The 22,923-nt window shown below is 38.0% G+C and overlaps 1 pseudogene; it reads left to right on the top strand.

Moving 5' to 3' along the window:
* Positions 1-263: 263 nt before the first annotated feature.
* Positions 264-20,991, top strand: Klra5-ps3 (killer cell lectin-like receptor, subfamily A, member 5, pseudogene 3; annotated as a pseudogene).
* The last annotated feature ends 1,932 nt before the right edge of the window (positions 20,992-22,923 follow it).

Here is a 22,923-nt window from a genome sequence, read left to right as displayed (position 1 = left end):
TACAGGAGCCTGATATAGCTGTTTCCTGAGAAGTGCAGCCAGAGCATTTCAAATACAGAGGCAAATTCTAGCAGCAAACCATTGAACTGAGAACGGAGTTTCCATTGGAGGAATTAGAGGAAGGATTGAAGGATCTGAAGGAGGTTAAGGGGCTCACAACCCCACAAGAACAGATATACCAACCAGATATCCCAGGGACTAAACCTCTACTCAGAGACTACACATGGACAAATTCATGGCTCCAGCTTCATATACAGCAGAGGATGGCCTTATTGGACACCAATGGTAAGAGAAGCCCTTGGTTCTACCAAGACTGGAAGCCCCCAGTGCAAGAGGAATATCAGGTGGGGGACAGGAAGAGGGTGTTTTGGGAGGGGAACACCCTTATGGAAGAATGGGAGGGGAATGGGATAGGCAGCTTATTGCCACGAAACCGGAAAGGGAATAACATTTAAATATATGTAAAATATTTTCAATAATTTTTTTAAATGCACAGGGTAGACACAATCACAGGATAGCTCAAAATAGAGCTGTTTGGGGTTTTCTTAAGACCTGTGAAGTTTTCCACATTTCATGGTGGTAACAGATACACCTTGAAATATAGTACTATGTAGGACACTGGACAGGATAAGCCAGTTCTCCCAGTGAAGGAAGTGATCAGCCTATCCTTTCCTCAGGCTGGTTCATACTTCAGGTATCACTCACCTATCCTGGGACAGGAAGAGCATCTTGCAGCTGTAAATTGGTGACACTAAGGTCTGAGGGTCTGAATAAAAGTTTGAATGTAGGATTGTGATTGTGTCTGTTTCAACATAAAGAAGTAGGCAGTTGTGGTTTCACAACTGAAGGCTTTTAAACAAAGCATTCATGAAGGAAACACACACACACAAAACTCTATGTGTGTGTGTATTGTTGTTATTTGTTTTTACAAAAAAGTTTAGAAGACAAAACTACAGGAAACAAGATGATGCCAAAAATTACTTGTTGAGAGGAGCCTGATATGGATGTTTCATGAGAGGGCTTGTCTGTAATGATACAGATGAGAATGCTTGCAGCTAATCATCAAATTGAGCATTGGGAGCCCAGTGGAGAGGCTAGAGAAAGGACTGAAGGAGTTGAAGGGGTTTGTAACCTCATAGGAAAAACAACAATGTCAACCACCTCAGATCATCCAGGGAATAAACCACCAACCAAGAATACCCAGGGCTTTAGCTGCATATGTAGCAGCGAATGGCATTTTCTGGCATCAATAGGAGGAGAAGTCCTTGGTATTGTGAAGGCACATTTCCCCAGAGTAGTGAAATGCCAGTGTATTGAGGTAAGTTCGTGGAAAGGTAGAACAGCATCCACATAGAAGGGGAAGGGTTGGGGGAACCTGGAAAGGGGATAACATTTGAAATGAAAATACATAAAATAGCCTATAAGAATTAAAATTTAAAATGATGTGATAAACCATAAGGAGATTTTTTTGTTTTCTTATTTAGTCAAGTCAATAAAAATTCTGAAAACTTTAAAACTAACAAGCCAGGGTCTCCTAAAAGACTGTTTTCTAGAGAAACAGAATCCTACAAAAATGAAGCTAATGCATTAGAAATAATATTTTCAATCTCAAGGAAAGTGTTTTAATTGTTATAAATATCTCCAACATCTAATGTAACAGGCACCAACAGTTGTCCATCAGAAGATCAATTCTCCAAATGGAAATAAAGTTGCACATGAAGGAAGCGGGGATGAGAGGATTAGGGGGTGTGGGAATAATTACACCCTATTGTCAGTTCCTGAAAATGTCAAAGAATCATTTATTAATGAAAAGACAGAATTATCACCTTTTTTTTCTTCTCTAATTTTTTTTAGTTGTTCTATTCATACTCTCATAGCTCTGTCCCAAGAGGAGATTGTTCTCTTCTTCGACGTAGTAGTAATCAGAAACATAAGTTTCAGATTCCAAATACCTTAAAAACAGAAAAATATTTAGTATTATATAGAGCAAAATCAAGCTTACATGGAAAAAGAAATAGTTTAACTATAGCCCTTTCATGGATGGGGATTTATATAGCTCAAGTCCAGAAAAGCTGTGTTTCTCTACCAGTTCTCAAAAACATCCATCCATCTTCACTCCTCTTTATCTTCAGTTATCTTTCTTGGTGGACCCTATGCTCTAGTTTGTTATCTTGTACTTGCATTGTACCCATGACACCAATGCCTTCTCAAGAATGCACTTTTGTTCCTATAGATGTGAGTGAGGACACATACCTGTCATACAATTAATAATAGTCTGAGATCAGACTATTCACATTACAAGGATAAAGCTGAAATAAGTTAAGAATTTTGGAAAACGTCACACATGTAGGATTTCTTCCGTGGGTGTATTTTAGGTAGAAATCTACAATTTTGAGGGCTCTTTTCAGTCTGTTTGTATAATTTCAGTCTGCCGTGCATAATTTCGCCATGTTTCGCTGCTATACAATATTGTATTAGTATTGAGATGTGCTTTTTAATGGTGTTGAATGTCTTGCTTTGTTTTGTTGATTTAAGGGAGTTCAGTCCCCTGGCAGGTCACTGTGGTAGCTCTTGTAATCCTCTGTTCCCTTTCAGCTGGTAGCTGTTGCAATGTTCCTGACAAACAGTGAGTAATTGAGAGACATCTTATTTGAACTTCTACCTAAAACATAGCTTTGGAAAGGGATGATACAGTTATATACTATGTCCATTTTGTATCCTATAATCAAGAGATAAATAAGAATCTATGGACTTTAATAACTTTTCCTTACCCTCTGCAGTGTTCTGTCCTTATTCATGCTAATCTGTTAGCTCTGGGGCTCTTACGAGTTGACCTGCTCTTTCTCTCTCATGGTCATGCTCCTTTTGAGGACTTGGTGGTAGTTTACATTCTGAGCTCAGGGGACTGTTAATATTACATAAATGTATTGTAAGATACAGTTTTGCAAAGAACTTATGGCATTCTTTTCCTTTTTCTTTAATACATATTGAGGTCATGGTTAAGTAAAAAGACTTCATCAGTACAGAGATATTAAGTTTAAAATTTATTGCATTCCTTCACATTTACAGAAAAAATAACTTCCAGGCTGTGCTAAAACATAAGTTTGTATGTTGATATTATGGATTCCATATGCACTTATAACAGTTGTCCAATTTCCTAAAGTTTTTTTTTTAGTTCAAATTTTCATGTTGGGTTAATAATTAGTACAATATTTTACTTAGATATTTATTTATGACTAATTTAGTTTTCCAGTATGCTCACGAAAAACATGGACTGCATGAAACTCTAAGCGACAAGTATAACTGCACAACCATGCAAAATGACATCGATTTAAAGGAAGAAATGCTAAGAAATAAGTCTATAAATTGTAGTCAAGGCAATGATCTTCTACAATCTCTAAACAGAGAACAGAAAAGATGGTACAGTGATACTAAGACTGTTATACCTTCCTCTCAGCACACAGGTATGTAGCAGGGGAGGACCATGAATACAGAAGTGCATTATCATCTATTATTTCTTTCATGGAAGCTTTCAGGTCTAACCTTCAGCTTAAGATGCTGGTGATGCCTTTGTTAATCATTTGAGGGTTCCTTATTTCATGTAGGGACTGGCAACTCAGAAATCCCTGATTGAGTTAGCAGAATCTTATAGTTTCTAGAAGTCAGTGTATCTTTGACACTTCTACTGCCAGCTGGGCATGGAATTACCAGTCATCAACATAATCATGAGAACAGATTATCAACATCAAAATCTCCCTTGTAAGTTTCTCATTTCACTCAAGATAAGAGAATTTAACAACAACATGGCACAATGCTAAGTTCACAGTACTGTGTGGACCAGTGTGGACACAATACATTACAGCAGATCTAGAATTCCATCAGCAGTTTAAATTCCTCTGAATAGAAAGTTTTTATTTCCTGCCCTCTATCTCCTGGTATTCAGCCTCTGTTTCATAGAACTGGACTGATTTAGAAACCTAATCTGAATAGAATCATAAAGCATGGTCCTAGACCTGGTGTGTTTCTCTTTATTCACCATCTTCAAGTTCATCCATGTTTGTCACATAGATCAGCATCTGTCTCTTGGGTTTCATGTGAGACTATCATTGTGTAGTCCAGGTTGACTTGGAACTCAAAGTGTATCCAAGGTTGGCCTGGAAGTCTTTACTTAGTCGAGGATGACCCCAAACTGATAGTTATCTTCCTGTCTCTCTCTTTGGAGTACTCAGGTTATAGGCATAAGTTATCATGCTCAGCCAATGAATTTTCCTTTAAAGGATAAATAGTATTCTTTTCTCTACTGATTGACACATGATTGACATAGGAAATGTTTCTATGTCTCTAGTGTCATCAATGTGCAAGGGTATCTGGGAATTATAGAATCTCATTTTATGAGACCTGCGAGATTTTACCCCACCCCCTTTCTTTATCTCTTTCAACTCAACCTCAATCAAAACTGTTCTGATAACACAATACCAAAATAATAAATAATAACAATATAACCTTACTTTCACAGGCAAAAATGTTGAAATATACTGGTTCTGCTATGGTTTAAAATTTTATTATTTTATCCTGGACAAAAAAAGCATGGAATGGACATAAACAGACCTGCCAGGATTCCAACTTATCCCTTCTGAAGATCAATGATGAGCACGAACTGGTACTCTAGACACTGGCCCCTTCATTCTGTTCGATTTTGTCTCTACTCCTGAATAATGAGACACTAAATCCATATTTTTTCACGTGTATGTGATTTTCCTGTAATATGGACACAACTGTGGGACAAGGGTTTATTAGGGGGAGACTCATTACTACAGATACCCTTGTGTCTTTTAGTTTACTCCCTTTCTCAGGAGCCTACAAGAGAGTCCCTCAGAAAGCATGCCTTTTCCTGATTAAGTTTAAACCTTTGGTACAGCTCATCCTCTGACTGAGAGTTATTTTTCTCCATAGAGTTCTAAATTAACTCCCTCTGTCTAATGTTTGCTCTTTGGAACTGGAAGGGAGACGTCCAGAGATGAGAAAGCAGATGCCAAAAGGGAAAGTAACTGACCCCTGTTCCTGTCTGTAATATGAGATGATATGAAAAATGTGTAATTAAGTGGTTGACCAGTTAATTCCATTGTGATTTTCACTGAAACTGTCCCTACCTTTATTGCAGACTATTCTTATGTTTTGTAATTCCAATATCTGACATTTCCTGCTTTAATTATTACTAATGACATCTCATTGAAGACTGTATCTTTATGGAGAAATGATTGCAGATTCACCTTGAAAACATTGTTATTTATGACACAATATGATATTTATATAACAATTTTATACATGTTCAAATAACAACATAAAAGAATGTTTAATTACAAATAATAAAGTTAGTATTCATTTGATATATTAAATAGCACCAGTTTTTTAAATTTTTATTATTTTTGGTGTAGTAATAATAGTGTAGCAGCAGCAGCAGCAGGAGCAATAGCATTTTACCCCCTAGTTATTCCAAATTCTGGTACATCGAGACTTCATGTGGGGCAGCTCGCTGTAAAAGGTATCATGATTCCTGATCGAGATAGGTCAAATTCTCAGAGACCCGAAAATGAACAGCAGGCAAATTTCCAGCCTCCCAGATCAAGGTGTCACTAGCTGTACCCCCCTGCCACTGACCCCTCTAGAGAGGCTAGAGAAAAACCACTTACATAGGACAATGCCCCAAACCCCTACAGCACTGGTGAGGATGTGATCATAGGTTACATAGGCTCAAGGCAGATCACAGAGGACAATGCCCCAAATTCCTCCTCCACAGGTAAGGACTTGACCACAGGTCACGGAGTCTCAAACACTGACCCATCCAAAAACTGTATTTAAGAACCATGTTAAAGATTAAAAGTGTGCAGGAATTATTCAATTGTCTGAGAATTTCTGGCATCAGGGTTGTAACACCACTGCTTGAGGAAGAGATCTGTTCTCCAAAAAACTCCACCAGAAGCCCTCCTGCATCTCTCTCCAGCTGGTCTGTCTCCTGCTGGCTCAGCCTGGCCTGACCAACCAAATTGTCAGCAGAAGAGAGGAGAAATACTGGCAGAAGGGATAGCAAAAGCTGTTTCCCCTCCCTTCCTGAGTTCTCTCCCCCTGAACCCATGCACATAACTGCACAAGTAATCTCCATGGGGAGCCCCAGGCGTCCATAGTCCCCCAACTCCATGAGGCTAGGTTTGTCCACTTCCACTGATGAGTTGTTTCAAAAGTTTTGTCAGTTTCTTGATGTTGATATTGGTCCCCTGGGTTTTTCTCCTGGCCACAGGAGGCAGTCTCTCTAGCCTATGTAGTGAAGGACATAGCTAAGGACACCCCTATTGATTATTGTGTGCCTCTCCTAACACTGGTCACCACATATTCCAGGAGATGTTCCCTACCAACCTCTTCAGCAGTTGCAGAATTCCATTAATTCTTATGACCATCAGGCCATCCATCCCTGTACCCTTCCCCACATCTGAATCTGAAACCTGCTTCCCTCATGAGTCCCTCTACTACTCATTTCTCTCTCTCTCTCTCTCTCTCTCTCTCTCTCTCTCTCTCTCTCTCTCTCTCTCTCTCTCTCTCTCCATTTGCTTTTCATAACCATGCCATTACCCCTTCCAAGTGAGACTCAAGAATTCTTGCTTGTTTCCCTTTTTTCTGTCCAAAATACTTGAGTCTGTGGAGTATAGCATCAACATCCTCTATTTTATGATTAATCTCCACTTAAAACTGAAAACATACCATGAATGTCTTTATGGGACTTGGACACCTCACTCAGGATGATATTCTCAAGTTCCATCCATTTGCCTGCAAAATGGATGTCTTTGCATTTCATAGCTGAATACTATTCCACTGTGCAGATGTACCACAGATCTTGTTAATTCTTCAATTGAAGGACATATAGGAAGTTTCCAGTTCTGGATATTATGAATAAATGGCTATGGATATTATTAAGCAAGTATCTTTGTGGAATTAAGGAGCACTTTTTGGATATATGTCCAGGAATGGTATAGCTTGCTCTTGTATTAGAACTATTACCACTTATCTGATAAACCATGTAGTTTATTTCTAAAGACATTGTACATGTTTCCACTCCCACCAGCAATGGAGGAGTGTTGCTCTTACTCCATAACCTTCTTAGCATGTGCTATCACTTGAATTTTAATATTAACCATTCGTATTGGTGTAAGGTGAGTTCTCAGAGTTGTTCTGATTTGCATTTCTCTGGTTGCTAAAGACTTTGAACATACATTTATGTGCTTCATGACCAGTCAAGATTCCTACATAAAGAATTTTCTATTTAGCTCAGGCATAAATGAAACACTAGAAGAAATTGAGAGATCAGTCCAAAAAATGTTAAATCTAAAAAAAATTATAATTAAACCATTGTGAATTCTAGTCCAGTCATGGTTACTTAGTTAGACGTGTTCTAAGACACGTACTCACACAGCATGCCATGATACTAATATCTCAGGATACTATTTTATTTTTATTGAAGTTTTTATTTTAAATAACTTACAGAACTGACATAATTTTGATTTAAATGTACTATTGAAGGAATTCCTTTCCAAAATGAACATAGTGGGACAAATGGGTGAGAGAACAGGACAGCAGAGAATGATACTGGAATGCTGGGAAATTTTCTTGCTTGTTCTTGCATCAAATTCAGAAAATTCATCATACGGTATGTTGTATCATTTACAGAAGTTCCTTCAGCTCCAGGTTCTTTCTGACAATTACTGGATTGGATTTTCATATAATAAAGCAAAAGAGTAATGGTCATGGATGTATAATAACCAATCTGAAATGTGAGTTTCTAAACTCTTAAGACTAACACTGGTGTGGGTACTGGGAGGCTTGTATGCAAAGGCTTTTCTCTCACTTCACATGTCTTTCCTCATTTTCTATGAGCTCATAGTTAACAACAAGTTGCATAAGGCAGTCTCTGAGGAAGGGTTACAGAGGGAAGTTGTATGTTCATGGAACTAACCAAAAGTGACTAAAAACTGCATACATCTCAGGACTGTTTCTTGAACTATAATAACGGGATTAGAAAGTCAATAACTTAAAATGGTGTGGAGTGACCAAATGATCATGACAGATACATTGAGCAGGAGTTATTCATGTGACTTTTTTTGTTTTCAGCTTATATAATTTTTGGCTGTATATGAATATAAGTACATGTTTGTATATACATACATATGTAGGCCTGCAATCAATTTAAAGTGTTTTGAAAATGCCAATGTGTCCCTTTATTTATAATCTGCTAGAAAATTCTTCCATGATTATCTCTATTAATAATATGCATTTTTATTTAATATCATATTTTCATCAAATAATATATGAACATATCAAACCCTACCCCCTTAAAAACTCAAATATGCATCATACTAACTCATGTCTTCAAGTTAACGGTCTATAGGTGCCTGGTTGTATGCAATCCAGTGGAACAAGGAAGCCCACCGATGGCTAAACTCTCAATAAAAATGTATCTCTCTCTTTTCCTGCAGCTGTCACCTAAGAATAGTGATTTCTTAAAAAGAAATAAATTTCCAAAAATTTCATCTTGTTCATCTTGTTCACCTGAATTTCACAGCACTTTTCCCCTTGTCTGGTTCTTAAATTTTTTCTATGTCCTCTTCTCTGCTATCCCCTGAAATTTGCTGGTAGTATGGAGGCAAAGCAGTTGATGCAGATGTCTCCTTTAGGGCTCAGCACATATATACTTCTATGCACTGTGATAAATTCTGCCACTCTGCATGGACTATAGCCCGCTATGTGAAGAAGTTTCTCTGCCTTAGAGAAGCATTTCAACTTTATGAGTTCCCATTTGTTAATTGTTCATCTTACAGCATGAGTCATTTGGCTGACCCCCAGTTGACCCAGCACCATTTGATGAAAATGCTGCCTTTTCCACTGGATGGTTTTAACTTCTTTGCTAAAATTGAAATGGCTGTAGTGATAGAGAGGGGAGGCTGGGATGGGTAAGTAGGTGGAGGAGCAGCCTCATTTGTTGGTGTCAAAGTGTGAAGTATTTTCAGCAATAGGACCTTTCCATGTGGTTATGGTGGATAACCAAGGGGAGGAGCAATAACCTGTATTGTGTAGGAGACCCTTGTCATCTCCCAGACCAGTAAGTAATTCCTCTTGGAATTACTTTGCCTTGCACTTGGGTTCCTTTTTAAAAACTCAGATCTTTTGAATGGGTTCTCTCCCCACAGAATGCTCCTTGTTGTTCCCCACCTTACTCCCCACCCAAAGTCATACTCTTTCTTTCTCCCCAAAACAACAACAAGAAAAAAGGGGGAAATAAAATTAATCAAGCAACTGAAATACACAAAAATCCCAATAAGACTAAAATATTGCCCTTCGCTAAAACAAATAAGCAAACAAACACACAAATATCACCCCTACCAAGGAGTAATGGAGTTTGTTTTGTATTGATCATCTATGAATTTACTATCTAGTGGGTTTTTATAAGAACTTTTAAATATCCTTAGTTTTGGTTAATTCATTCTTTACTCTCATATGCCCTTACTTTTCAGTCCTCGTTCACCTTGGTCCTTGCATCATCAGAATCAACCTACTGCCTTCAAATCAGATATAATATAATATAATATAATATAATATAATATAATATAATATAATATAAAAATAAATTGAATTTTTTATATAATATAAAAATATATTTTTATATAATATAAAATAAATTGAATTTTTATTATTTTGTTGATATTTTGAGATAAGAAATCATCTCAAGGTTCACAAAGTCCGTGAACTTGTGATCTTCATAGCTCCATCTGCCAGGTATTGGGAATACAGGCAGGCATGCCTGACCTGTCTTTTATCTCTTGAAAGACATCAGTTATACTTATTTTACATGTGCTAGAGATAATCCTAGTGTCTCTTGTCTGGTGGGTTTAATGTTCTGTTTCTGTTGTTTTCTGTTCATAATCTAATTTTCTTTGCGGCATTCATCGGGTTTCTTCTTCAATAGATTCAGAAATAGTCTAAGGCATGACAGTCACATTGATAATTTTCTTAGTACTCTCTCATTTTGTCCCTGAGAATATGCCAGGTCTGTCTCACTTCAATTCTAAATTCAGCCCTGTCAGTGTGGACAGCTAGGGTCTAAACTTTTGGAAAATATCTTCCTCTCTTTACTCAAAAGACATTCTGAACCAGGCTGTCAGAGAAGTGGCAGGAGGAGAGACAGCTTTATAAGATGAATTGATATGTTCTAATGACAGATATTATTAGTACTATTATTTATTTTGGTTTGTCCATATGAAGTATCATTTCATATAGTCTAGTCCTAGTCTTCCTGGCTGCATCTCACAAACACTCAGATTTCTGATATTTGATGTTATGATTGGCCATAGAGGTTATAAATTTCTTTATAGCCTCTAGCATCATATAGAATCAGAGATGAGCAGGAGGTAACATTTAGAGTGAGGTACCAGAAGGAGAAAAGAGGCCTGTATTCAGTTGAATAGAGCTTTTTTGACCTTGACTATGCTAAAAAAAATACTGGTCCTCAGTGATGACATATTTACTAGGCCCAGACCTGAAGTTTGTGTAAGGGAGTCCAATAGTCAGAATGTTCCTGCAGCCACCACCAGCATTTTCTCCTGTGGGAAGACACAGAACCTTGCTCATCTGTCACAATGACATCTTCTAATGACCACAGTAAGCAGCTGTGAATTTAAATTGAGTTTCTTGTATACAGGTCTAGGAGTTCATCACGATCAAAGTAAAGATAAGAGCTCATGATGCAGTGTATGTGCTTCATCTGTGTCTGTGATTATCTAGTGATTTTGGATCCTTTTCCTTTTTACCAATATTCAATACACATCCTTCTTTGATTGTACCCAAATGAAATCTCAAGGCTGCCTAATGTGTATTCTCACTTCTACTGTCTGTTATTTATGATCACCTTGGTTTCATTTATCTTCATTTTCTTTTCCTATAGTAAGTCTAAATACTCGGTTTCTCCCTTGATTAAATCCAAGCTTAAAGAAAGGTGATCATTTGTTAACAATTTATCTCTTGGCTATTTTTCCCTAAGAAGTTTGGCAAGTGTTTTTCCCTGATATTGTTTGAAATGGATTATTTTCTTAGGATAGACTCGTTCACATTCACTGTATTTTCCCAACATGCCTTGAACTTCTGAGCTTCATGGAGTCATTATTTAGTATTTAAATGACCATTTCACATAGATCCTCTATTCTTCTTTCCCTGCCATGCTTTGCTGATCCTCTGAAGTGTCAGCTCTGCTGAAGCCTATGCCTCTATAGGGATCTGCTTCTTGACTGCGCATCAAGTGGGATTTTAATTATTAGTTCATATTTGATTAGGACCCTTTTCTTCAACCTTGTCTAACCTTGGTTAAAATCCTAATTCTGCCACACAAATGATGAGGTTAGTGACTTGCCTCACCTTTCACAGTGTTATAACCGAGTTATATATTTTATTCTATATGTTAAAGCATGTTTTCCTAAGAATGTAGTTGTGTCATTTAGTACATCATCCTGCTGAGAGTGCAGTTGTGCTGCTGCAGGGAAGTCAGTGAATCACTATGCTTCAGTGAACTCTCATTGACTGTGGGGGAAGGGAACAAGAACCACAACTGCAGTCACAAACCCTCTTCTGTGACTGTATTCCAACTCTCCCTTTTCCTCTTAAAAATGATGTATATGTGACCCCGTCCTTCCTACGTGCCAGGTAATGTATTTCTTCTTTTCATCAGAAAAGAGTATCAGAGGAATTCAACTTTAATATAAAATTATCCCTTAGAAACATGAAAAATTCAGTTACCTTGACCATGAAAAATTAACAGTGCAGAGTATATGATTACTTGAGTTGTGATCAAAAGACCATTTTATTTTTTATTTTTATTCTTTGCGGGGTCTAAAGTCTAAACTGAGGTTGTCAGGTTGGGTGAACAATGTTACCGGCCCAAAAACTTTTTTGTGAGTTCAGAGAAATTAACAGTTTTACTGCTGTACTTTTGATCAAGTCCATATTCTGTACATTTTGAATAATAAACCTTGTTTTCAAAAACCTTCTTCTAAATCAATATACTTCAAACTTTAATAACCGCCCAATCTATTTTTTTTTTTTTGTTTTATAGTGATTTATCTGTAGTGGAATCATTATCTAAGATAATGTGCATTTTTCAGTTTCACAGATATAGATAATGATGACTGAGGCAAAGCCCACTCCTGCATCTGTGCAAAAAGAGTACATCTATTCCTTGATTTGGTGTGAGAAGTGAAGGAAAGATAAAAGGGGAACACTTTGTTATCTTTGTTGGATTCCTGTAATGATTTGGGACTACTTCGTGACCAAATGTTTTAACCACAGGTCTTAGGCCACCATGCAAATAGGGTGATGAACTTAAAAGGGAAGAAGTACTCTTCTAAAATCTGGCTTGAAAAGGTAAAGGCCATTTTTATTCCTGGTATACAAAGCACCTTTGAAGTTCATTGTTTGGGTGCACATATCTGCATCCAACTCTTTCAGTTGCTTGTTGGGTCTTTTCAAGAGCATCATGATAATTCCTTTTATTTGAACGCCCCATAGCCTTGGTAGTGGTGTCAGGTCTGGGACCTCCCCTTGAGCTGAATCTCACTTAGGGCCTGTTGGTGGACCTTCTTTTCCTCAGGCTCTTCTCCATTTCCATCCCTACAGTTCTTTCAGACAGGGTCAGAGCTTTGACTGTGGGATAGCAAACCCATCCTTCACTTGATGCCATCTTTCTGCTGGAGGTTGGTTCTACAAGTTCCCTCTGCCCATCCTATGGCCCACCTTTTTGTGTCCTGAGACTCTCTCACTTCCCAGGACTGATATATTCTAGAGAGTTCTCATAACATCCTTCCTCCAGAGGGTGCCAGTTTCCAATTTTCTGCTGGTCCCTTTTCTCCCACCCAATACCAGATCACGTTCCCCTCTCCTCCCAACCCTATCCCCTTTGGATCCTCTGTTTCTCCCTCCCTCTCAGCATTGTTGTTGTTTTCTTCCCCGACCCAAGTGGAACTGTGTCATTCCCACTTGGGCCCTTCAGCATATTGACATTTTTGAGTTCTGTGGACTATATCTTGGGTATTTATTTTTTGGCTAATATCTACTTATTAGTGAGAACATACCATGCATGTCCTTTGTGTCTGAGTTACCTCACTCAGGATGATATTTTCTAGTTCCATTCATTTACTGCAAATCTCAGGATATCCTTTTTCTTAATAGCTGAGTAGTGTTCATATTTTCTGTATCCATTCTTCTGTCCTGGGATACAAATAAGGCTGCTATGAACATAGTAGAACATGCGCCTTGTGGCATAGTGGGGCATCTTTTGGGTATAATCTAAAGAGTAGTATTTCTGGGTCTTCGTGTATGTCTATTTTCAAATTTTTGTGATATATGCAAATTGATTTTCAGAGTAGTTGTACTAATTTGCATTCCCACCAGCAATGGAGGAGGGTTCCTCTTTCTCGACATCCTCACCAACATATATTGTCCACTGAGGTTTTGATCTCATTCATTCTGACTGGTGTAAGGTGGAATCTCAGGGTCATTTGGAATTGCATTTCTCTGATCACTAGGGTCTTTGAATATTTCTTTAAGTACTTCTCAGCCATTCTAGATTCACTTGCTGTGAATTCTCAGTATAGTTCTACATTCTAATTTTTGATTGGGTTGTTTTGTTTTTAGGTGATTACTCAGGGTTGTTTTGATTTGTATTTCCCTTATGACTGTCACTAAAAATGGGCACCATTGGGGATGCCAAGAGAGGCATGCTGATAGGAGCTTGATATAGTGTTCTCTTGAGATGCTCTTCCCTACCTTGACAAATACAGAGGCAGTTGCTCAAAATGAACCATTGTCCTGAGAACCTGTTCCCCAGTGGAGGAGTTAAAGAAAGGACTGAAACAGCTGAGGGGATTTACAACCCCATAGAAAGAACAACAATATTAACTAACCAGGCACCCCAGAGCTCCCAGGGTATAACTACCAATTAAAGAAAATACATGGATCGACCCATGGCTTCAGCTGCAAATGTAGCAGAGGATAGCCTTGACAGGCATCAATGGGAGGAGAGGTCCTTGGTCCTGTGAAGGCTCGATGCCCTAGTGTAGGAGAATGCCAGGGCAGTGTGGCTCGAGGGATTGGTAAAGTGGGTGGGGGAGCACCCTTATCGAAGTAGGGTGTGTGGGTTTCCAGAGGGTAAACAAGAAGGGGGATAATATTCGAAATGTAAATAAAGAAAATACCCAATAAAAGAAAAATGGAAAAAATAAAAAAGGAAATTAAAAAAAATGAAGTTTCAGCCCATGTAGTTTGAATGGGTTTCATTCTCTTTCTTCCCTTCTTTGACAGAGACTCCCTAACCCTGACTAAGCTCAAACTCTTTATGTATTAAAGGTTTTCCTTCAAGCTTAAATCTTCATACCTTCATCTCCAAAATACTGGAACTACAATTATTTCCCAGTAGGCCTTGCAGGATTTAATGTTAAGAATCTCAGTTTTGAGGGTTGGGGATTTAGCTCAGTGGTAGAGTGCTTGCCTAGCAAGCGCAAGGCCCTGGGTTCAGTCCCCAGCTCCAAAAGAAAAGAAAAGAAAAAAAAAAGAATTTCAGTTTTGAGTGAGATTTCTTCTTAGGGGAAACACGAGCTTCAGTGCTGCCTTGACCATGGAAGTTTGTCCGAATTCCTGCTAACATTTCAGCCTGAATAGATCTCTGATTTCTGTTGGTTTATACAAGAGGATCTTAATGAATAATTATTTTTTTATTAACTTGAGTGTTTCTTATTTACATTTCGAATGTTATTCTCTTTCCCGGTTTCAGGGCAAACATCCCCCTAATCCCCCCTCCCCTCCTTTATGGGTGTTCCCCTCCCCACCCTCCCGCCATTGCCGCCCTCCCGCCAGCAATCACGTTCACTGGGGGTTCAGTCTTAGCAGGACCAAGAACTTCCCCTTCCAATGGTGATCTTACTAGGATATTCATTGCTACCTAGGAGGTCAGAGTCCAGGGTCAGTCCATGTATAGTCTTTAGGTAGTGGCGTAGTCCCTGGAAACTCTAGTTGCTTGGCATTGTTGTTCATAAGGGGTCACGAGCCCCTTCAAGCTCTTCCAGTTCTTTCTCTGATTCCTTCAACGGGGGTCCTATTCTCAGTTCAGTGGTTTGCTGCTGGCATTTGCCTCTGTATTTGCTGTATTCTGGCTGTGACTATTAGGAGAGATCTACATCCGGCTCCTGTCAGCCTGCACTTCTTTGCTTCATCCATCTTGTCTAATTGGGTGGCTGTATATGTATGGGCCACATGTGGGGCAGGCTCTGAATGGGTGTTCCTTCTGTCTCTGTTTTAATCTTTGCCTCTCTATTCCCTGCCAAGGATATTCTTGTTCCTCCTTTTAAAGAAGGAGTGAAGCATTCACATTTTGATCATCCGTCTTGAGTTTCATGTGTTCTAGGCATCTAGGGTAATTCAAGCATTTGGGCTAATAGCCACTTTTAATGATTAATTATTAAACAACTACTTTCCCCCATCTTTATTAAATTGGGTGTTTCTTATTTACATTTCAAATGTTATTCCCTTTCCCAGTTTCCAGGCCAACATCCCCATAACCCCTCTCTCTCCCTTCTATATGGGTGTTCCCCTCCCATACCTCCGGCAATTACCATCCTCCCCACAACAATCCCGTTCACTGGGGGTCCAGCCATGGCAGGACAAAGTCTTCTGCTTCCACTGGTGCCTCTACTAAGCTATTCATTGTTACCTATTAATTTGGAGCCCAAGGTCAATCCATGTACAGTCTTTGGGTAGTGGCTTAGGCCCTGGAATCTCTGATTGGATTGTATTGTTGTTCATATGGGATCTGAAGCTCTTTCAGCTCTTTGAGTCCTTTCTGATTCCTTCAACGGGGGTCCCGTTATCAGTTCAGTGGTTTGCTGCTGGCATTCGCCTACGTATTTGGCATATTCTGGCTGTGGGTCTCAGGAGAGATCTACATCCAGTTCCTGTCAGTCTGCACTTCTTTGCTCCATCCATTTTATCTAGGTTGGTGGCTGTATATGTATGGTCCAAATGTGGGGCAGGCTCTGAATGGGCGTTCCTTCAGCCTCTATCCTAAACTTTGCCTCCCTATTCCCTCCCAAGGTTATTCTTGTTCCCCTTTTAAAGAAGGAGTGAGCATTCACAGTTTGGTCATCCTTCTTGAGTTTAATGTGGACCATGCATCTTGGGTAATTTGAGCATTGAGCATATGGGCTAATAGCCATTTATCAATAAGTGCATTCTATGTGTGTTTTTCAGTGATTGGATTACCTCACTCAGGATGATATTTTCCAGTTCCATTAATTTGCCTATGAATTTCATGAACTATTATTTTTGATAGCTGAGTAGTAATCCATTGTGTAGATCTACCACATTTTCTGTATCCATTCTTCTGTTGAAGAGAATCTGGGATCTTTCCAACTTCTGGATATTATTAATAAGGCTGCTATGAACATCATGTAGCATGTGTCTTTGTTGTATGTTGGAGCATCATTTGGGTATATGCCAAAAGTGATATAGCTGGGTCATCAGGTAGTACAATGTCCAATTTTCTGAGGAAACTGCAGACTGATTTCCAGAATGGTTGTTGTACCAGTCTGCAATCCCACCAACAATGGAGGAGTGTTCCTCTTTCTCCACATTCTCAACAGCATCTGCTGTCACCGGAGTTTTTGATCTTAGCCATTCTGCCTCGTGTGAGGTAGGTTCTCAGGGTTGTATTGATTTGCATTTATCTTATAACCAAAGCTGTTGAACATTTCTTTAGGTTCTTCTCAGACGTTACTTATTCCTAAGCTGTGAATTCTTTGCCTAGCTCTGAACCCCGTTTTTAACTAGGGTTATTTGTCTCCCTACAGTCTAACTTCACGAGTTCTTTGTATATTTTGGATATAAGCCCTCGATCAGTTGTAGGATTGATAAAGATCATTTCCCAATCTGTTGATTGACGTTTTTCTTAATCAGAGTGTCCTTTCCTTACAGACACTTTGCAGTTTTATGAGTTCCCATTTGTTGATTCTGATCATAGAGCATAAGCCATTGATGTTTTGTTCAGGAAATTTTCTCCATTACCCATGTGTTCGAGATTCTTCCCCACTTTTTCTTCTATTAGTTTGAGTGTATCTGGTTTGATGTGGAAATCCTTGATCCACTTGGACTTAAGCTTTGTACAGGGTGATAAGAAAGGATCAATCTAACTTCTTCTACATGCAGATGTCCAGTTGAACTAGCACCATTTGCTGAAAATGCTATCTTTTTTCCATTGGATGGTTTTGGCTCCTTTGTCAAAAATCAAGTGACCACAGGTATATGGGTTCATTTCTGGGTCATCAATTCTCTTGCACTGGTCGATCTGCCTGTCTCTGTACCAATTCTATACAGTTCTTATCACTATTGCTCTGTAATACTGCTTGTGGTCAGGGATAGTGATTCCCTCATAAGTCCTTTTACTGTTGAGGATAGTTTTAGCTATCCTGGGGTTTTTGATATTATAGATGAATTTGCAAATTGTTTTATCTAACTCTACGTAGAATTGGATTGGAATTTTCATGGGGATTGCATTGAATTTGTATATCGCTTTTGGTAAAATGGCCGTTTTTCCTAAACTAATCCTGCCAATCCATGAGCATGGGAGATCTTTCCATCTTCTGACATCTTCTTCAATTTATTTCTTCAAAAGTTCTTATCATACAGATCTTTCACTTAATTGGTTAAAGTCACACTGAGATATTTTATATTATTTGGGACTATAATGAAGGGTATCATTTCCTTAATTTCTTTCTCAGTTTGTTTATTTTTTGTGTGTGTGTAGAGGAGGGCTACTGACTTATTTGAGTTAATTTTAAACCCAGCCACTTTCCTGAAAGTGTTTTTCAGGTTTAGTAGTTCTCTGGTGGAACTTTTGGGATCACTTAAATATCCTATCACATCATCTGCAAATAGCGATATTTTGACTTTTTCCTTTCCAATCTGTATCCCTTTGATCTCCTTTTCTTTTCTGATTGCTCTGGCTCGGACTTTTAGTACTATGTGGAAAGAGTAGGACATGACAGGGCAGCCTTGTCTAGTCTCCGATTTTAGTGGAATTGTTTCAAGATTCCATTTAGTTTAACTTTAGCTACTGTTTTGCTGTATATGGCTTTTACTATGTTTAGGTATGGAGATTGAATTCCTGTTCTTTCCAGTACTTTTATCATGAAGGGGTGTTGTATTTTGTCAAATGCTTTCTCAGCATCTAATGAATTATCATGTGGTTTTTATCTTTGAATTTGTGTATATAGTAGATTACGTTAATGGTTTTTCATGTATTAAACCATCCCTGCATCCCTGGAATGAAGCCTACTTGATCATGACGGATAATTGTTTTGATGGGCTTTTGGATTCGGTTTTCAAGAATTTTATTGAATATTTTAGCATCAATATTCATAAGGGAAATTGGTCTCTTTCTTTTTTGGGTCTTTGTGTGGTTTAGGTATAAGAGTAATTGTGACTTCATAGTAGGAATTCGGTAGCACTCCGTCTGTTTCAATTTTGTGGAATAGTTTGAATAGTATTGGTATGAGGTCTTCTATGATGGTCTGATAGAATTCTGCACTGAACCCATCTGGACCTGGGCTCTTTTTGTTTGGGAGACTTGTAATGACTGCTTCTATTTTTTTAGGAGTTATGGGGTTGTTTAAGTGGTTTATCTGTTCCTGATTTAACTTTGGGACCTGGTATCTGTCTAGGAAATTGTCCATTTCCTGCAGATTTTCAAGTTTTGTTGAATATAGGCTTTTGTAGTAGGATCTGAGGATTTTTTTTAATTTCCTCTGATTCTGTAGTTATGTCTCCCTTTTCATTTCTGATTTTGTTAATTTGTACAAATACTCTGTGTCCTCTCATTAGTCTGGCTAAGGGTTTGTCTATCTTGTTGATTTTCTCAAAGAACCAGCTTTTGGTTCTGTTGATTCTTTGTATGGTCCTTTTTGTTTCTACTTGATTTCAGCTCTGAATTTAGTTAGTCCTTGTCGTCTACTCCTCCTGTGTATTTGCTTCTTTTTTTTCTAGAGCTTTAAGGTGTGCTGTCATGCTGCTGATAAATGCTCTCTCCTATTTCTTTCTGTAGGCACTCAGAGCTATGACCCTCTTAGCACACCTTTCTTGTATCCTTTAAGTTTGGGTATGTTATACCTTCATTTTCATTATATTCAATGAAGTCTTTAATTTCTTTCTTTATGTTTTCCTTGACCAGGTTATCATGGATTAGAACATTGTTCAACTTTCTTGTATATGTGAGCGTTCTCTCCTTACTATTATTGAAGGCCGGCGTTACCCCATCGTGGTCTGATAGGACACATGGGATTATATCTATTTTTCTGTATCTGTTGAGGCCTGTTTTATAACCAATTACGTGGTCAATTTTGGAGAAAGTATCATAAGGTTGTGAGAAGAAGGTATATTCTTTTGTTTTAGGATAGAATATTATATAAATATCTTCTAAGTCCATTTTGTTCATAACTTCTGTTATTCTGTCTATGTCTCTGTTTAATTTCTGTTTCCTTGATCTGTCCATTGATGAGAGTGGGGTGTTGAAATCTCCTACTATTATTGTGTGAGGTACAATGTGTGCTTTGAGCTTTAGTAATGTTTCTTTTATTTATGTAGGTGCCCTTGTATTTGGAGCATAGATATTTAGACTTGAGAGTTAATCATGGTGGATTTTTCCTTTGATGAATATGAAATGTCCTTCCTTGTCTTATTTGATGACTTTTGGTTGAAAATCGATTTTATTCAATATTAGAATGTACACAGGCTCTCTTCTTCAGACCATTTGATTAGAAAGTGATTTACCAACCCTTTACTCTGAGGTAGTGTCTGTCTTTGTCGCTGAGGTGTGTTTCCTGAAGGCAGCAAAATGCTGTGTACTCACTATTTATCCAGTTTTTTAATCTGTGTTTTTTTATTTGGGAATTGAGTCCATAGAAATTGAGAAATATTAAGGAATAGTGATTGTTTCAAGCTACACCCTAGAAAAAGAAAGAAACTTATCTTTTTGCAACAAAACAAAGAGAAGAGAAGCACACAAACATAATCTCACCACCAAATACTAAGATGACAGGAAGCAACAAACAATTATTTTTGAATTTTTGTGTTGCTACGTAGCCCACGCTTTCCCAGAACTCACAGCCCTTCTGTTTTGGTGGTAATTTGCTCTGTGTTCTAACTTATTTTATTTAGCTGCATTTTTTTTTGCAAACAGAGGCATAGTTGTGGTCTCATATACTATCTTCAGAAATCAAAATTGTGTCACATACGGGCAGTTCACCACGTTTGCAAGAAGTCTCAGCTTCACTAATTGTGATGTGGGCAGGAAGAAAGAAAAACTATCCAAGACATCAGACACAAGCCTTCATATGTGACTCTATGTCAAATCTCTTTCACTTTAAACATAAGTATATAAGATCTTGTTCTTTATGCCAAACACATCCGTTTTACTATTATCCTAGCATTATAATAAACAAAATATAAATGTGAAAGCAAGTTTAGGATAAAATAATTCTTTGGAAATATTGAAAATCCATTTTACCTGCTGACCAAAAACTTGTGGGTGTGATATAGAATAGAAAATTTTGTGTGATCAAAAGACCATTTCCTTTTATGAGCATAGAGAAAAGACATTTCGGTGGTAAACTTATGATTAATAGTTCTATATTCTATATGTTTTGGCAAATAGAATTTTAAAATCATGACTTATTTCAGGGCACGTTCAAAATTAAACATTTGACAATTGTTTTGTTGTTTAGTATCTTGAACATAAAGAAATACAATCTAAAGGATGGATGATGTATGTTCTTATCTAAAAGAAGACTAGAAAATACTATGTGCACAAACCTCTCCCCATGTATTTGTGAGAAGAGACTGGATAAGTTCCCTGATTGAATCTCCAACAAGAGTTAAAGGTAAAAGTGGAATGTGCTGATCCTCATTTGCTTCTTCTAATAATGTTTTACTGCTATCAAACAAGTGTTTTGTTCACAGGACTTAGTCTGTTGTGCAAACAGAGAGATGAGCTGGAAGAGTTTGGGAATGTTCTCTGGAATCTGATATGGCAGAGCAGAGGCTTCTTCCTTCCTGATGAAGATAGGACACATCTCCTCTGGTGCATGGACATGGCTTGCTTCAAAGCCTCCAGGACTCTGTTCTTTCTGATTTCTTAAACTCTTATGGAACTAAAAAAAATCTCAATAAGCAACCTGAGTATTTCATTATGATTAGAATAAATCCTCTTAATTGAAATTGGGCCAGGTGAATCAAGAGTTAAGGGTCACCTTCAGCTACACACTGAATTTGAGGCCAGTTCATATTACATGACACCCTGTTTAAAAACAAAACATAAAACCAATATCGAAAAAAATAAAAAGCTCAAAACCCTCCCCCAAACAAAAAAAAAAAAAAAACAAAAAACTGAAAAGATTCTTGGCATAATTGTTTAAGGAACCTCCATGTGATTTGATGTGTGAGGGGTGAGAGGGTGGTTTGAGAAGGGAAGGAGAGGAGAGAATGGAGGAAAGATCTCTGTGACAGGCTTCTGGGAGGGGAGGAGATGCTGATATTGGAATGTTTAAAGTGAGTAAATTAATTAATTTTTACAAAGTACAATTAAAAATCATATACAGTTGTAGGTTTTTGGTTTCTTATTTGTTAGTTGATACTAATTTGTTTTGATTTGATTTTTCTTTCATGCGGAAGTTTTTCTTGTTGTCAGAAACATTTCTTTTGATCATAAAATATGACTTCATGTCTGGTGAACAATTGCATGCACAGTTCAAGGAACTGCTGAATATCTTTTTTCCAAGGCATCAGTCGTCCCACCCACCCACTTTAATCCATCTCTGATGAGTTGTGGCCCTGTAGATATTATGATAATAATTGAAGTTGGTGAGATGTAGAGGCTTACACTGTGACCTTGACAATTAGGAAGCTATGACATGATTGCTGAAAAATAAATAAAGGGAGAGCCTACATCATAGAACCAAACAAACCAAACAAAATATGCGTGTTCCTCAATATTTTCCAGGGACAACACTTTGTATTATACAAGCACACACAAATGACTAATTTCAGAATTCATAACAGTAATTTGTTCTATTCTAGGATGTTTGTACCTATCCACAGACTGGATAAATGTCACTCTGGGTATTGCCTCCATGTTCATGATCTTGTTCATTTAGTAATGGTATCATTTTAATGTTCCATTGTCTTAAATATTTATTATGTTTTCTGGTGTTTCATTTTTGTTGGTTATTTTCGTTTGTTTGGTTGGTTATTTGGATGGATTTTTTTATTTTTTATTAGATATATTTCTTTACTTACATTTCAAATGTTATTCTCCTTCTCAGTTTCCTGTCCATAAGCCCCCATTCCCTCCCCTCGCCCTCCCCCATGCAGGTATTCCCCCATACATCCCCCTTATTACACCTCGCCCCCATATTCCCCTGCACTGGGGGTCCAACCGTGGCAGGACCAAGGGCTTTCCCTTCCACTGGTGCCCCAACAAAGCTATTCTCTGCTACATATGCAATCAGAGCCCTGGGTCATTCCATGTATAGTCTTTTAGTAGTGGTTTAGTCCTTGGAAGATCTGGTTGGTTGGCATTGTTGTTTTTATGGGGTTGCAAGCTCCTTCAATTCTTTCAATACTTCCTCTAATTTTACACACGGGGGTCCTATTCTCTATCCGGTGGTTTGCTGCTACCATTGACCTCTGTGTTGGGCATGCTCTGGATATGTCTCTCAGGAGAAATTATATCTGGTTCCTTTCAGCATGAATTTTTTAGCTTCATCAATCTTATCTCGTTTTGTTGGCTGTATA

This window comes from Rattus norvegicus, chromosome 4 (assembly GCF_036323735.1).
Source record: "Rattus norvegicus strain BN/NHsdMcwi chromosome 4, GRCr8, whole genome shotgun sequence".
NCBI classification, from domain to species: Eukaryota; Metazoa; Chordata; class Mammalia; order Rodentia; family Muridae; genus Rattus; species Rattus norvegicus.
This window is presented reverse-complemented; position numbering and strand designations above follow the sequence as displayed.